Here is a 16752-nt window from a genome sequence, read left to right as displayed (position 1 = left end):
AACATCACCCTACAATACATTTTTGTAACACAACAAATCAGACTTCTATGGTAGCCATGCTTTGAAAGCAGTCCGTTATCTTGGGTCCCTGAGAGAGATATAGCTGTTACTCTGCCTATTTCTGAATTCCCACCTGTGACCAGAAAGTAGATGCACACAGTGAACTGTGGACTTCTTTTTTGCAATTACAAATTTAGGCATCAAAAATCATCTTGATTATATTTTGAAGGTGGCATTTCTGGTTGATCAGTTAGAGTCCTCCAGGAGGAAGAAGTTGGGGGAAGTTATTACTATTATTATTTTTCCCCTGCTCTTTTCTCATCTGGAAATCTATCTACATTAATTAGTTTGGTTTCTTGAGACTACTCCAAACCCAACTGGGAGCATTTCCTGAAGTTGGTCTAAGTTTATTCTATGGGACTGTACTACACCACAGGTGAACCCAGAAGCACATATCCATGGGTAGCTGCCTTTCCTCAGACTGAGGAAAAACTCCATTAGGTCAGAGAAAAACGGGGAGCCAGATCATTTCTGCACATCACGTACATATATTAGTGCAGTCTCATAGTATTTGATCTCCCCCCCAGTCATGGACAGTCTACCCCACATCTTCAAAAGCAAACATTACTCCCTTGTGTAGAGCATGTCGCCCATTTGTTTCTATCCAGACATGAAAACCAACCATGTCCACATTGATATTGAACCTAATATGAACAAACTCACTGCCTTAGGTGTTAGGAAAACATTACAAGGCTTAAATACATCCCAAAGAATATCATGAGACTAAGCAAACCTACATCTGTTTCTCTAAATAGGATTGATAGCTGCAGACAAGTCACCAGATGCACAGATACGTATCTACTTGCCAACTGCTTTAAAATTAAATAATAAGGAAACATTGGAGCTAGTAATTTTAGTAAAAGGCTTAAAAAGCAACAAAGCACTAACTTGGAAAAAATACCTCTTAAACAATTCCATCCAACACACAGCATTACATCCAGCCTAACAGACCTGGGCATGCAACCACTGCAGCGCAGATGGCAAACAGAACTCTCGCAGAAACCTTGATGATCACTTTTCCAATGCCTGAAATGTAACATCAACTATGGCCTTGGATTAAAACCTGAGAATTTTACTCCGTATCTCCCTGATCCTACCTAGGTTACAGAGAAGAAAAAATATCACTCCATTCCATGCATTCTCTCAGCTCATAGAATCGTAGGTTGGAGGAAACCTTTAAGATAACCTAGTTCCAATCCCCTGCTACAAGCAGGGAAACCTTTCACTTACCAGTTTGCTCACAGCCCCATCCAGTGTGGCCTTGAATGCTTCCAGGGAAGGAACACCCACAACCTCACTGCTTCCATGGTAATTTAGGGGGGGAAATTAACTTTCCCCATTGCATCTGCAGCCGTCTCCCTTAAACATACTGATTTTTGCATATTGCAAACTTACGAAATAAGAATAATTGGTGAAAAGTCACATCTACATTCAACACAGCATGTTTTGAACAAATGATGAAGAGGGCCCAGCTTGTACAACACCCAACTATGCTGTACTGACACCCTGCTGGATGAAATCCAATCTATCACCAGTGATGAATATTTCCAGCTCATGCTGAAGTACGGAGAACTTAAAGACCCCTCGTAATGATGCCAAGACCTATGCACAGGAATCACTGAGCTAGCAGAGATAATTATCAGGAGGAACAGCAGCTTAGCATTTCTTCATATAGTTTTTTTTATATAAACTTCACCATGATCTCACTGTGCAAAGTCATAGTTCAGCAGAGTCTGTTCTGCAGCATTAGGAAGAATATAGACCTAAGTATCAGCACAGCAAGACCAAGAACGTGGAAGGCAGCAGTCATTTACTGAAATACTAAATTTGATAAAGTCTCCATAACAAAAAAGAAAAATTTAGTTATCATAGCAAAATCTGGATTAAATTTACCATGCTTGATATACAGTATAAAAGCAAAAAATTGCAGCAGCCAGCAGCAGTCCATTGGCAAGGATCCCTCGAATGTTTTAAAACACTCTGAGCCAAATTACCAAGTAAACAGAATTTAAAACCTGTAGAAATTGAAAATTCTCATGTAATATTAGATTACCTTCTTATATACTAGCACAGAGCACTTTCTTCAAAACACCAGCCTGCACAAATTCCATCAGATTGCAGTTTGAGAATAACAAATTCCACAAGCTCTTTGTTCTTGCAGGGCAAGCAATCAGTTACCAGTGTGTTGAATGTAGAGTCTCTTAACTTAAAAAATTTAACAAAACAATAACTTAATTAGAAGTCAAGCAAGAAAGATCATAAATTCATATTTAATCTAGAAGACATGTTTTCCGTTACCTAAGAAGGAGTTTTAACAAAACCCGTATCTATAACTTAAAATCTGAGCCTGGAATTCATCTATGGCTTCTTAATGTATTTTGTTTCATTAAAACTACATTAAATCACATTTAGATAACCGATTAAAAAGTAAACAGAAGGAAGTAATTCTAGGTACCTTTAATCACATTACAATACCGATGTCTTTAGGCAGAGACTTTGGAGAATAACTCTTTTAATCACCTTCCTGTTTGGGGAGGTGGGTTGCCATGGAGAGGTGATGCAAAAAAATTTCCACATCCTCTTTGAAGTAGTCATTAGCCAACTTTAAAAGACGTGATGGTTCAGGTAAAAATACCAGTACTTTGTAACTGCATTGGCGCTTTCAGCGCAGAGCATCACATAGGTAAATTATCACATAGCAGTCAGTTTATTAGAAAGGAAAACTGCACCTGGGAATGCTCACTACTACAAAACAAAAAAAAATATTGTGTTCAGTACTAAGAATCATATTTCCTTATAGCTTCAACTGCTCTGTAAGCATTTAATGCATTCAGAAGCATGGTTATGCACTGAACACTCCAAAAAGCTCATATGGCATGTGTGTGTAAGTAAACCCATACCACAATTTAAGTTATCAAAGTTTGCAACCACCCATAAACAAGAAGGATTATTTGTATGTGAAAGTGACATTATTTGACAGGTGGAGTGCATATATTTTTTTTCTATCATTTTTAATCTCATTCAGAGCAAAGTCCAGAGTACACAGGTAGTCCTTAAGATTTTTATTCTTTTAAAGCTTCCCAAAAAGTCTCACTAGGATGTGGCAGACAAAAAGTAACAGGAAAAAAAAAAAGTTAGCAAAACCCAGTAGAATTATTTGCTCTCTTTCCCAAATACTTCAATACTTCTTCTAAGTAAGCTGCAACATATGCTAGGTACCTAAAAAGCTAGAAATCAAGATGCTCTTCATTTATCTTTTAAAAAATGCTGGTCACTGCAAGCCTTTATTTCCACTTGTGCAAAGAAATTGAGTGCTGAAACATAAAGAAATACCATATGTCAAAATAAAGCTTTAGAAAAGATCCATCATTAAGTTTAGACGTGCAAGGATTTCTCTTGCATCTTCTCAAATAATTATGAACGTATCTGCAACTGGCCAAGAAATAGAAGAAGAAACATAACTTAGGCAAAGTCTTGAAGCCAGTGATACTTTTTAATTGACTCTGTTGGTGCCAGCATTTCAAACAGTGCATCCAAAAGGACGCCAAGCAGAGAGAGTTGCTTATCTTCTCAGAATGAAAAGCAAGCTAAATATTCAGTTATTTTCTTAACTGAAGACTAGGAGAGACATAGTATTTGCAAAATCAGGTAGATACAACACATCAGGCAAGTAGTTAACATAACATCACTCTGGTAGCTGCATTTTTAACTTCTAAATACTTTAAATATGATTTCAAAATACCGTGCAGTTTATACAAAGGTAAAAGTGCAATGAATGAACTTCATTCCCTTAAGAACGCAGGACAGTGCCACAGCATTGGCAACAGCAAAGCCCAGGGGAAAGTGTTATAAGGAGGGGAACTGGATTTGTTTTTAAAACAAAACCGATGTGACATACCGACCCTCTGGTTACCCTGGCAGCCCTGCCAAGGGGGCTGCTCTTGCAGCAGTCAGTGTTGTCTAGTTACACCTCTCCTCACAGAGGCTTCCTATTCACACTCCACGCTCTTGGAATTGCCGATTGTAAACCCAACTGTGGGCACTGACACCCGTTCTACCCCTCCCCGTTATGCAAATATTGCTTGCTATTATCTGTAAATGGCCAACTTCACAGATAAATAGTCTCAATCCAATTGGTGCAGCTGTTCCCATTTTACTTGCAAGCTCCAATGCGCACTTTAAAAAGTGTATTAAAATACCGCACTCTGGTTCTTCTTCTCCTTCTGGAAGCACACAAATCCCCCATTAATCCTCTAGTTTTTGTCATTTGAACTACTGTTACTTTCTTCCCCATTCTTTTATATACGCAAGCACACTCAAAGGACTGGCAATGCTGTTTGTTTACCAGCCCTCTGATCTGTGTCCCAGTAAGCATTAGCTTACTTCCAGAGATTATTTTAAACAGATGAGACAACAGTAGCATCTTAGAAAACCAAGAGCAGTTGTTTCACTGACTTAAAGAATGTGCTATAGGCCATCACAGCCAGATATCCATGCTTCAGGGCAGAGCAGTACTCCACAGCTCCAGAAGACACGCTGGCTCTGTTTCAGCTCCTCGTAAGGATTCATCCTGAGAACAAACATACTCTTACCCATACGTGGATGATGAAACAATGACAAAATGCAGAAATGCTGAAAATGATCGATGTACGATGGCACAGACTGCTTCATTGTGTATATCTACTATGAAGACTTGACATCCCAGCCTCTTCAAAACAACATTCATCATGCTCCACAACTGCTGTAGCAAACACACAACTCAAGCAGCAAAACACAACAAGCAAGATACACAACTCACCTCAGTTAAGTTTCAGAATAAGCAATCATTTTTTTTGGTTGTTTCTGTATTAAGTAACACTACAGCAAACTGTGTTAGAAGTATATGCCTTTAAATGCTTTTTATCTTCTCACCATGTTGAAATTGCGTCACCCACCTTAGCTTCTCATTAGATATTTACAGCATCAATAGAGGCTAGGAAAAAAGAAAAGACTACTACCATATCTACCAATGAATGTGTACACTGGTATATAGAGCAGGTTTCAACTGTATACCTTTGTCTATTCTCAGATGTTGACAGCTTTGTTTAGCTTGTAACAATTTATATTTACAAAGGGATCAGAAGAATAATATCTTCTAAGCTTTTCACAGTCAAGTACCTGAGGCTATTTCTTTCCCACGTGTACTCAAGTTATACAGCCAAAATTTCTTAAGAGTTAGAAGACTGGCTTTCTTTGGAGGGTGCTTGTTCTCTGCTGTTAAGAACAGGGTAGCTTGGTGACCCTGAGGACTGCTTGTCAGGCATACATTACATTTGTGTCATCTGTGAAAGCTGGGTTGGATGTTGGTCAGTTTACAAAAGCAAAACACTAAATAATAATAATAAAAAAAAGAATCCACAAAAGAAAAATCAAAACCACTGTTGATATGTGTTTCGTGAAGGAGAATGACTTAATTAGGAGATAATTAACTACAAGGTAAGATATACTTGTAGTACAAGATGGTTACTTTGCAACACTGCAGCAGAGGTAAGACCTTTGTTCAAATTTGTACGCATCAACTCCAAAACACTATTGAAATGTAGGGTAGAAAGAGTAATGCAGTTCAGTTTATTTGCATTTGCAGAAAACACCACAGGAATATTCCTCCAAATGATCTTACAGATCTCCATTTAAGGGCTCCATGAGCTACCAGAAAAGATCAGTCCCGCTAAAAGACTTACTGACACCACCATATCTGTCTGCCGCTACATTTCTAGTAGTTTTTCTGACAAAGATGGTTTAACTCTGCAATCGTTCAGGAATCAATTTGAAAGCTTGACTACACAATATTCCACTTGGGATGTTGTCCTAAAAGAAATTACATATTGTCCTGGTTAATTTTCCTCCTAGTAGCTGGTATGGTGCTATACTTTGGACGTAGGATCCAAAACTGGAGGAGTTGGCCAGGGGTTGGCTGAAGCTTGGATGGAATTCCATGGGCTAACAAGCAACTGCCTCGTGCATGATTTGTTCTATTTTATTATTTTCCCTTTGCTTCCCCCCCCCGCCCCCCCCCCCCCCCCCCCCCCCAAACTCTCTCTCTCATCCCATTGCATAGATATGAACCACAGGCCGTGTGGTGCTTCGCTGCATGCATGTCAAACCACATAACCTACAAATGTCACCACTCCTTCTCCCCTCTGCCAAAAGATAAAGGTGGGGAGAGCAGATGGGAGAACAGAGATTTCTTTCTCTCTAAATTACAACTGGCTTTCAGTCCTCCAAATTAAACAATTACAAGCCCTTACTGGTTTTCATTCACCCAGTTTCACATTCTTATGTGTTTTTCCCCCAGTAAGAACTGGATGGTTTGTATAAGCTGCCCTACTTGCTTACCTGAAACATACTGAAGTAATTAGAACAATTCATAGTGTCTGTGAAGACAGCATCTTTTAGCCCTACCTTTTCTTTTCATACTAATGTGTGGTTGTTGTTGGAAGCATCTATGTATGTCTCTAATGCATCTTAAGAATGAGAGCTTAAGATTTTAGGTATCTTGTTTTGCTGGGAACATTATCAATCTGCATTTGCTCAACATAGAATATAGGTAAGGAATACTAGATCCCACAATATTTAAGTTATTTCTGAGAATCATAGAGTAACCAATATTGGAAGAGACCTCTAAGATCACCCAGTCCAACCATCCCACTTGTTACCAAGATTGCACCAATAAACCATGCCTCTAAGTACCAATCTAAACATTTCTTTAACACCCTCCATGGACTCAAGCACCTCCATGGGTAGTCTGTTCCAGTATCTGACTGTGCTTTTGGAGACATTTTTCCTAACATCCAACCTAAATCTCCCCTGATGCAACTTGAGGCCATTCCCTCTCATCCTGTTGCTAGTTATCGAGGAGAAGAGGCTGACTCCCACCTCACCAGCCCAGGTAGTTGTAGGTCTCCTTTCAACCTCCTCTTCTTCAGACTGAACAACCCCAGTTCCCTCAGCTCCTGCCCACAAGGCCTGTGCTCCTGTCTCCTCATGAGCTTTCCTGCCCTTCTCTGAAGATGTTCCAGGGTCTCACTGTCTTTCTTGTAGAGAAGGGTGCATAGCTGTACACAGTACTCAAGGAGTGGCCTCACCAGGGCTGAGTATGGGGGGGACAATAACTTCTCTGCTCCTACTGGCAAAAGTATTCCCAAGACAAGCCAGGATGCCAGTGACCTACTTGGCTATCTGTGCACACAGAAGACTCACATTTAGATGAGAAATAAACACTAACTTAACATAAACGTGTAGAATGCCTCAGTAAATTTTTGATGTTTACTGAAAATAAATCACTACTATAATTCTGCTTCTCTGTGCATAGATCTTATTATATAGTCTTTTCTATTGGGAGCATGTGCATATCAATGTTTTTAACACATTTTGCTGTTACTGAAGAGTTAACAAACTATTGCCCAGTTGTCACACAGCTTCATCACTGAGCCTAAGTTACATAGCTATTTGAAAGTTACACGTCATTTTTACAATTCTGATCTTCCTGACGGTATCCCGAGAAGCACTTTTGGAAAGTCTGCAATTCTTTCACAAAATGTCAGCCATTTCAACTTGTGGGAGAACACTGTTTAAGGCTGAGCATTTAAAACAAAACAAAACAACAATACTGATACCATCTTACCAAACTCTAAACTAATTTGTTGGATGGAACCAAGACAAGAGCTTTGCCAGATAAAAACCACTTACTTACGCATTATTGGATAACAAAACCTAAGCAATTATTAGAAATACATTTCACTGATTTTTGCTCGTGCTACCTAGCTGTAGTTGTGATTAGACAAATAATGAAACTATTTCCTTAAATAACACATAAACACTGGAGTAAAGATGAGTAAGAAAGTGTTTCAAGCAAGTGACAAGAAAATTCTCTTACAGTTTACAGTTCATAAAGGGAAACCCAGGTAGAAGTAGAATCAAGGAGAAAGTTTCAGATGTAACCTGGATTTAATTTGTGTTTTGATATTTTTTCCTTGTATCTGACAACAGAAAGTTCAACAAATATCTTAGCCATTAAACAGCAATTACTGGAAAAATAATCCTTGATGTCAGCCAGTTACTATGTACAGCTGTACGTAGTTGCACAGACATATTCAGCTATACATATTTGTCAATTCATGACTGATATTTGTCAATCTAATTTTTGTCCATAGCTGATATTATTGCAGTATTTTTAATGTATCTTCATAAACAGTAACTGTACAAACTAGGTCTGCCTATATTATTCATATGCCATTTTAGTGACTATCCTGTAACCACGTTACTGCCCAAAGACCACAAGCAACAAGGAATAGGAAATCAGTTGTGATAACAGCTCTATGCTAGGTATGCCTTTTGAAAAGCAGGTCATCCCAGCCGAATTTGAATATCCTTCCAACCCCTACTCTTACACATTACAAACTGCTGCTAACTTGAACAGGAAACAACTGGCTGTGTAATTAAGCAAATTGGCTGTTTAAGCACAGTGAACATTTGATTTGAAATAACTGTAGAGGATAATGACAGTTAAAGCGTTCTGGGAAGATTTCTTGTTAGGTGTACTGATTTAACCTTACTGGGCAACTTGAAGGTTCCAGGTGTCAGCAAAGGATTTCACTTAAGAACCTCACAAATGCAATAAAGAGTACTTTGATGAGTTCAAATGTGATTTTATTTCATACTTTATTTCATAATTGTGGGATATGCCAAATATGAAAAGAGGCAGAGAACAGCTGAAATCTAAGATCTATAGATACCTCATCCATATCTTCCTGCGAATGAAATTGAAGTCATGTTAGAAAATAGTATTTTGGCTGCCACTCTCCTTCCGAGTGCCTGCCTCAGATGACAGATCAATTCACATTAGCAGATTACTTCTAAAGGGAATCAGAATATGTTAACTGCCATTCTATATTTCTTGCAGTTCTTTTTAGCCTTCCAGATTTTGTACAGGCAATGTTTTTGAAAACTAATTAAACTGTAATACTATTAAAAGAAGACAGATTAAATCATTTGTGTCTACTGCGAGGAACAAAACAGCCTATTGCCCCTTGTTTTATTTTACCATACCACTTCAAAAAGTGAATGAAATCCCTCAAGCATAACTGATTATAGTTGTCTGGGGGCAAAACAAACAAACAAACAAACAAACAAAACCTGGTAAAAAAACCTTGCCTTGCAAAGATTAGAGACAGACAGAGATACCAGAAGCAGCACAGGCAACATATGAAGAAGAAAGATAGCAAGTGAAACGCACATAGGCAGAAATCTTCAATGGGTAGAGCAGTGTAGGCACTCGCTTACGCCTTGGTGTTCCTCCAGACCACTCCACTGATAGCCTCTGATATATTCAAGGAAAGAAAAAAAAAAAAAAACAACACCATTTTTCTGGATTAAGTGGTGAGCAATACACCAGTATGATTATTGTTGGAGGAAAGCAAGGAAAAAGACACCACATTTTCGTACAAAACATTGCAGGAGAGAGGAGAAGGGTAAAGTGTTGCTTATATCCTTATCACTCAAGTGCTGGAAGGATGTAGAAGAAAAGGAAGAAGCATGGGACACAGCGGAGTCTGAAACAATAAATGCTCTCTTACAAGAAATCAGTGTAACTTGCATAGTTAAAAATAGTCTTTTGGGAAAATTATTAATATAAAAATAACATGTAGAGACCCAGTCCTTGCCCACACACTAATGTCAAATTTATTTCTCTATCCATAAAGCAGATACTACACATAAGGTAAAAGTAGAAAGTCAGTGCAGTTAGATTAAGTAATGTTTAGTATTAGATAAACTCTCCCTGCATTACTATGTTATTTTACACCATATTAAGTCAGTATGTCTACGTCTTATTCCTCAATCATTTCAAACCCATCATTTCAATATATGCAAATCTTTTTATAGGAGTTAAGTCACACCTTCTTCATTTGCATAGCGCTGTCTCACAAACAGCTTGATGACTTGGCTAATTCCTAAATCTTCAAGCCTGGTTGGTGGACGTTTTCTGCTTTTACGTTTCCCTCATTTTACTGCCTTCCACAAATAGAGTGGTGCGTATTGACCCTCATGGCCAGCACAGCTATCTGCATCGACAGCTGTCCTGGTGCTGGGGCACAACAGGCACGGGGTCATCAGCAGCCCCACTGCCTCACCTCCAGAGTGACCAGTGTGAGAACAAAGCAGCATGTGAGCTGACATACAAGGAGGGCCAGAGCCAGACTGTGGTCCCTGCACAACAGGGAAATGTTCTCCCTCCCTAATTCTGATTTACACCTGCCTGGTTATCTTCAAGCCAGGGCTGTGGAAGCAGAGGGTAAACAGCTTCCCCGCCTCTCACATCTCTTATGCCAGGACAAACAGTGCTATACTTACCTCCACTGCACTGCACAGGCAGCTCTCTGAACTGTATCAGCATTTTGCATGCATTGTAAATTCAGGAAAGTTAATTTAAAATGTGCTGCAGTTTGTGCCAGTGTCATTAATGTCACTCTGAAAGAATTTCCACTCTTAGCACACATTTCTTGAAGTATTTACAGTTTATCTATGAAGCTCAAGACTTTCATTTCTCAGAAACATTGTTCTTTACCAACACACAGAAATCCAAACTTTCCCCGTTATTTTGTTGCTGCAATTGATTTGAAAGCCAAGCAGGATTTAAATTAAGTTAAATTTAAGATTAGTTTGCCATCATATAAGGAGAAATAATATTGGCTGCATAATACTGCATACAAAAATAAATTTGCTTTACAAACTGCATTTTAATCATTTTTCCACTTAGCCAAAGAAAACCTGCAGTGTTTCATTGCCAGACCAGTATTATATCAGTTACTGATCAAGCACTGACACAGGGTCCACCTCAGACTACACAGGCACACTACTTCCTGAAGGCAGATGAACTGTGGGTCAGCCCCAACCCACATTAACGAAAATGAGAAATTAAGTATTAACAAACCCTTACAAAACTCTCAAGAGTATATGCTCAACAATAATACTGTCCAAGGATCTTGGATAAGTGGAAGCCACCTCAAACAGCTTTAAGTTTTCCTAGCAATTATGTTACCTGAAATCATCACAGCTCACCTTCCCTTTCCTCCTGTGCTCACTGGCTCTCCTATTTCCACTCATACACTCTAAACAAATTCTCTAGTGGGTGCAGATGTTCATCATTTCAAACTCATTAGAAAAATAAAAAATGAAACTAATCTCACAAGATAGTCTGAAAGTTTTTTTTGTTAAAATTAAGTTCAAGTTGTTGACAATAATCCCTGTGGTTAAGCAATCAACTCCCTAGTTATTTCCTACAATTTATTTCATTTTTTTTTCCTGATGTTTCTCCTAGCCATACTGGAATGTAAATATATCGACTACGACTACTAAGCTTTCCTGCTGAGCCTAAAAAAAGAAAAATGTCTGGAAAACAGCATTAAAAAGAATAACATGAAGTATTTTATTAGGAGGAAAGATTTAAAATTCCAAAAGTGACTAATAGTTATCATTAGCATTTATCATCTCCTAACAATCAACAGGAAGAGATTCAGAGCTAGAAACACTGTGAGCTACAGTATTTTTAATCATTACGGAATAATTACCACAGAAATGCTTAAGAAAAACTTCACTCATTTACAAGTCAGAAAGAAGCAGAGAAAGATAAATGGTGGTCTTGCTTCTGCTTCTTTTTAAACTTTTTTTTGAGCCCATGCGTCAAAGGCAAAGAAACTGAAATCCAGTAGATGAGAGTCTCCTGGGAGCGCAAGTAGTCAAGGGTTTTCTGATGAAAGTTGGCTGTTTTTTTCTTTTCCCCCATAAAAATTGGATTGCCTGAAGGAATGTATGAACCAGTTTAGATGAGAAGACCATTTCTGGCTAAATTAAGGAAAGGGGGAGAAAAAGCCCATTTCCTTTTGCCTTTAAATAAGCAAAAGCTTTAAAAATTAGAGCACTTAACTGGAACACAGGACAACTCAACTTCATCCCAGGAATTTATTCTAGCCACTAAGCTGCAAAGTAAGGTTGATTGTTTATTGTGGGGTTGGAACAAATGAAAATAAAGAGCAAAGATGAAACTGACATTCATCTAAAAAAAAAAAAAAAAAACCAAAACCAACAGCTCACTGGTCATCACGTTCCCTTTCCAAGTGAAGAATGAGGGCTACAGTGCACCTAATCACTGTGTGCACCCTACTAGAAACAGGTAGCAGCTCACCTAATCTCCTGGTTTTAGTGAATAGTTGCAGGTGTCACCAGTGTGTTAAAAAAACAGAGAGGAAAAACCCACTCCTTCAGTCTCTGCTATGAATACCCAGCACTAGGCCAACCAGACTAGCAATAGCAGAAGTCCTATGAAACATTTTCACAATTTGTACCGCACAGTTGATGAGGCTGTAGAATTTAAGGCTTGTTTCCTACCACTGTTGTTCTCTTAGAGGGTAGGGAGTGCGAGAGGGCCCTGCAGGCTGGGGCTGAGGTGCTAATATAAGCAACTATACATAGTCACTGCTCAAGGGATGACTCTCTCGTGCACCCAAATGTTTTTCCCTCCTGAATCTAAGACAAAAATTCGAGGGGACAAAACAAAAAAGTTAAAGAAATAAGTCCACCCTCAGGAGTTTGTATGTTTTCCTCTAATTAAAACAGACAGAACATTGAAATGCTTGAAAACAGTCTCAATTTCATTTTTCCCATCTGTAATGGGCAGAGTGCTAGAAGTCATGCTGCTGCTGTGACTACATTGGCAAAGGCAAGTGGAGTAACATCAGCATAACAAGCAGAAATGCTATGAATCCAAACAGGCTAAACTGAATTCAGAATATTGGCCTACTTCCTTAACTAGTCTAATTAGAATATAGAATTCAATTTGGAAAGTACATTTTGAAAAAGTATGTGCTGAGGTGCATTACACTCTTCTTGAAAACGTTTCAGATGTACAATTATACTTTACAGATCTGTGAAACAAGAACAGATATGCCTCTGCTTTGAAATGATGTTACATAAACCATCTTTCTTCTCTACATTAGCACACACACAAAAAAAACAAGATTAAAAGCATTTCCGAAATGAAGCACGATGTGTACAAAGCTGTCATTTCTATAGCCAGTATCACATTAAACCTAACACAGTGAACTAATTAGCCTGGGTTTTTTGTATCTATGTATGGCTTAAGTTGTTTTTTTTTTTTTTAATTATTATTATTTTTTAAGCACTGACATGGATCAGCTTATTTAGAAGACAACATAAGATGTCAAGGATATTAGAGTGACCTCTCAGAATCAGACCAAACATAAAGCACTAGGCCTCAAATAGTTTGCAATTGTTAAGCACTTTCAGTGTCTCAGAAAGGAATAACTGATGATGACTCCAAGCTCACTGCAACTGGGTGACAAATGTCTTGCATGTCTACAGCACCGATAGAAAAGCCAGCAGAGTGAATCCTTTCTGTACCCTACACGAGATTTATTGCTGTGCATTGTTTTAAAATCTTCACAACAAACATCCAGCTGAGCAACAGACAAATAGAACACTTTGTATAAATTTTCTTCTCTTTTGACTCTACCCCCAACAGCTCAAATAAGCAGAGAACTAAAAACACCAGAAGTTCCCTTTATTAGAGTGCTAGCTGACACAATCTGAACTGTCATGCTTAATGACAAAATCCATAGGGAACAAACAAAAAAAAAAAAAGGAAAGAAATGAAAAAATTCACTACATTGAGGAAATCTCTGTACAGAGAAGCTTTAGCTAAAGACCCAAGAAGCTCATATTACTCCACCTATTAAACTAACTCTAAAATTCTTGAAATGTTTTGAAAAGTGTAACATTCCACGTATTTCTTCACAAGACCTTCATCACAACTGAGCTTTTCCAACACTAAAAACAGCAGGTAGCCAAAGGATATTTTTATACTGTTTATAAACTTGTGTCAATATGGCCTTTAAGGAGTTGGAACACTCCAATACCCACAATTGTTTATGCTTATGTTTCATCACAGTCATGTTGCAATGGAAAAGTACACGTGAGCTTATTTATTTCACTGGTATCCTGTTCTAAAAAGAATATTTTTAATTTATTAAAACGGTGTTTGGAGATCTTTAGCTTAAACAAAATACTTAGATACGTGGATTCCTGAGAAAAACGAAAGAAACTTTGGGAAGGAATATATGCTTTCGTATCAGATATATCAAAAGTATAATCAAAAGTATAAAGGAGGACCCAGTGACACTTCCATTGTAATCTATGGGACAGAATTTCTTCTCTCACCCACATTCATATTTTTCATTTATAATATAATTTTAAGTTAACAAAAAAAAAAAAACAAGCCTCTCTTGCTTTCTTACTCTGAACGTATCCAATTTATAATTCTGACTCTAAATAATATTGTTGAAAACTGAAAGGAATCCTGAAGTTTCTCTGTGGAAGCTATCTTATTCACATTCTGTAAATTCTTTCGGCATTTACAAGCATCAACAAACCTCATCATCCCCTGTACAACAGTATGAAACTACAGATACGATAATTTTGATTAACTGTAACAGGATTAAACTGAAAAATAGCATTCTGATAGAGAAGTTTAGTTTTGCCATTTAAAAGAGATGCACAAGTAGCAGGACTAAGGGAAGACTCTGATCTCACCAATCTTTCATGTATAATCGACAGTTTTAATTTGGACTCAGGAATGACAGAAAGGCAGCTAAGAAATTCTCTGAGATGCCAGTGTGCAATGAATCAACATATGCTTGATAGAAGCTGAAAGAAAAAAAAAGGTCTGAAAAAACTAGCATTGCTGAGCCTAAGAACTATATGGCATAGCAGTCCGACACAAACAAGTGGCTCTCTCAGATTTCACCAACACAGCCACAGTTTGCTCAAACATTAGGTTAGCAAATTAGCCCTCACTTTTTTAAAATTAACATGAGTAACAGATTACAGAGCACCCAGATACAGAAGAGCAATGAATTTCCTCACAGAGCACTACAAGAGGCAGCTCCTGACTGAAGGAAAGCCAACTTAACATCCAACGTTTATTCCATAGGCTTTTGTTTTTTTTCCCTGAAAGGAGATGGAAGGACATATTTCAATCATGGAAGATTTTGGTGTCGTTCCCCAGCAGGCCAGTCCCCCATCTAATCCACTGCTGAAAAACACTGCAAAGCAGTGTAGCAGCTCTCCAACTCCCAAGCTTTTAGTCTATGAGGAAACAAACTGAAGTGGTTACAGTGTGGGAGGCAAAGCTTCAGGTACAAGGGCAAGATTTACCAAAAGAGAGTACTTGGTAATTCATTGCCAAGAATAAAAGCAGTTGCTGGTGGTGGTATCAGTCATTTCAGGGAGGAGCGAAGACTTGCAGCCAAAACAACAGCACTTTGAATTTTCTGTGAAATGGCTAAAGCTCAATTTACATACGCTGTATAACTAGTAGTAGTACATGGACTTAAATTCATTAAAGCAGAGACAAGTTAACACCACAGTTAAGTTTTAGAGTGAGCAGAAAGGCAACTATCATACAGCAGGGTCATCCTGATACTTGTAACTTAACATGAGATTTGCATCAAAGGATGGTTCAATTCATGTCTTCCAAACATCTGCAGGTGTTGTTTTTTTTTTTTTTTTTTTTTGCCATACAATACAGACCCTTAATGCAAAAGTTACTGCTATCGTGATGGACTTGATAGTCCACACTGTTAATCTGTCCTATTCTTGAAATGCTGTATCAGTTAAGTATCCCATTGCTACAACTAGTCAAAAAAAAAAAAAAAAAAAAAAAAGAGACTTCACTGATACACAGCAGGAGCCGAAGTACTCAGGAACTAAGGTGTGTCCAAAGCTTCAGCTTACTTTCTCAAGGCTATTCTTCAAATCAGAACCCTACATTGTATGCCACAGTGGCAGCCAGCTTCATTCAGGAAGCCAGCACCAGGCCTGGCCCTGTGGTCCTGGATGCCCCTGAGTTTTTTCACAATTTCTGCAAAAATGAATCGTTTTCTCTTTGTTTCAAAGACTTTGGAAAACTAAAGTTTTTATGTGGGCTTCGTTTTATGAGGCTATGTCTACAATAACTGTTACTATCTTTTCCTTGTACTGGGGGATATTGCCCTAGGCAAACACCAGATGCCTGGGGGTTTGTAGATAGATATTCAAACTGCTCAGAGATAGCACAACTCCAGTCAAAGGAGCTCAGTGTCTTTGCACACTACTGCCAAGGAGCAAAACAGCAGCTGTGCTTCCACCACAAAATACTGATTTACCCTCCCTGGGCAAGCTTTCATCTCTTTTTCAGAGTACACTTCTCAGAAGTTACTGACGGCCAGAGCAGGTTTTCACGCTTTATGTGGCATTCTACATTACTCAGCCCACAGATGGAACTGAGCAACAGGGAAGGCAGCAGGAAAGCAAATGTTGCTGTGCCTTTGCTTGCACTTTAAGGATGACAACACAAAAAAGCTCGAGTACATCTAACGTGATTTAATAATACGTACTCACTATAAAACAAAAACTAAGATAAGTTGAAAGAAGGTTAATAACAATGTTTGAAAGCTAAGAAAAAAAATAAATTAAAAGTATCAGACTATGTAACAGTTGAAGATTACCTGCCATATCCATAGCGCTAAAATAGACAAACAGGAATGACATTGAGTGCTATCACACTGTTAGCTCTGCTGACCATCCACTGATGTGGCATCA

Source organism: Tetrao urogallus (assembly GCF_951394365.1).
Source record: "Tetrao urogallus genome assembly, chromosome: 4".
In the NCBI taxonomy this organism is placed as follows: domain Eukaryota; kingdom Metazoa; phylum Chordata; class Aves; order Galliformes; family Phasianidae; genus Tetrao; species Tetrao urogallus.
The sequence above is the reverse complement of the archived record's forward strand: the minus strand, read 5'-3'. Positions refer to the sequence as shown.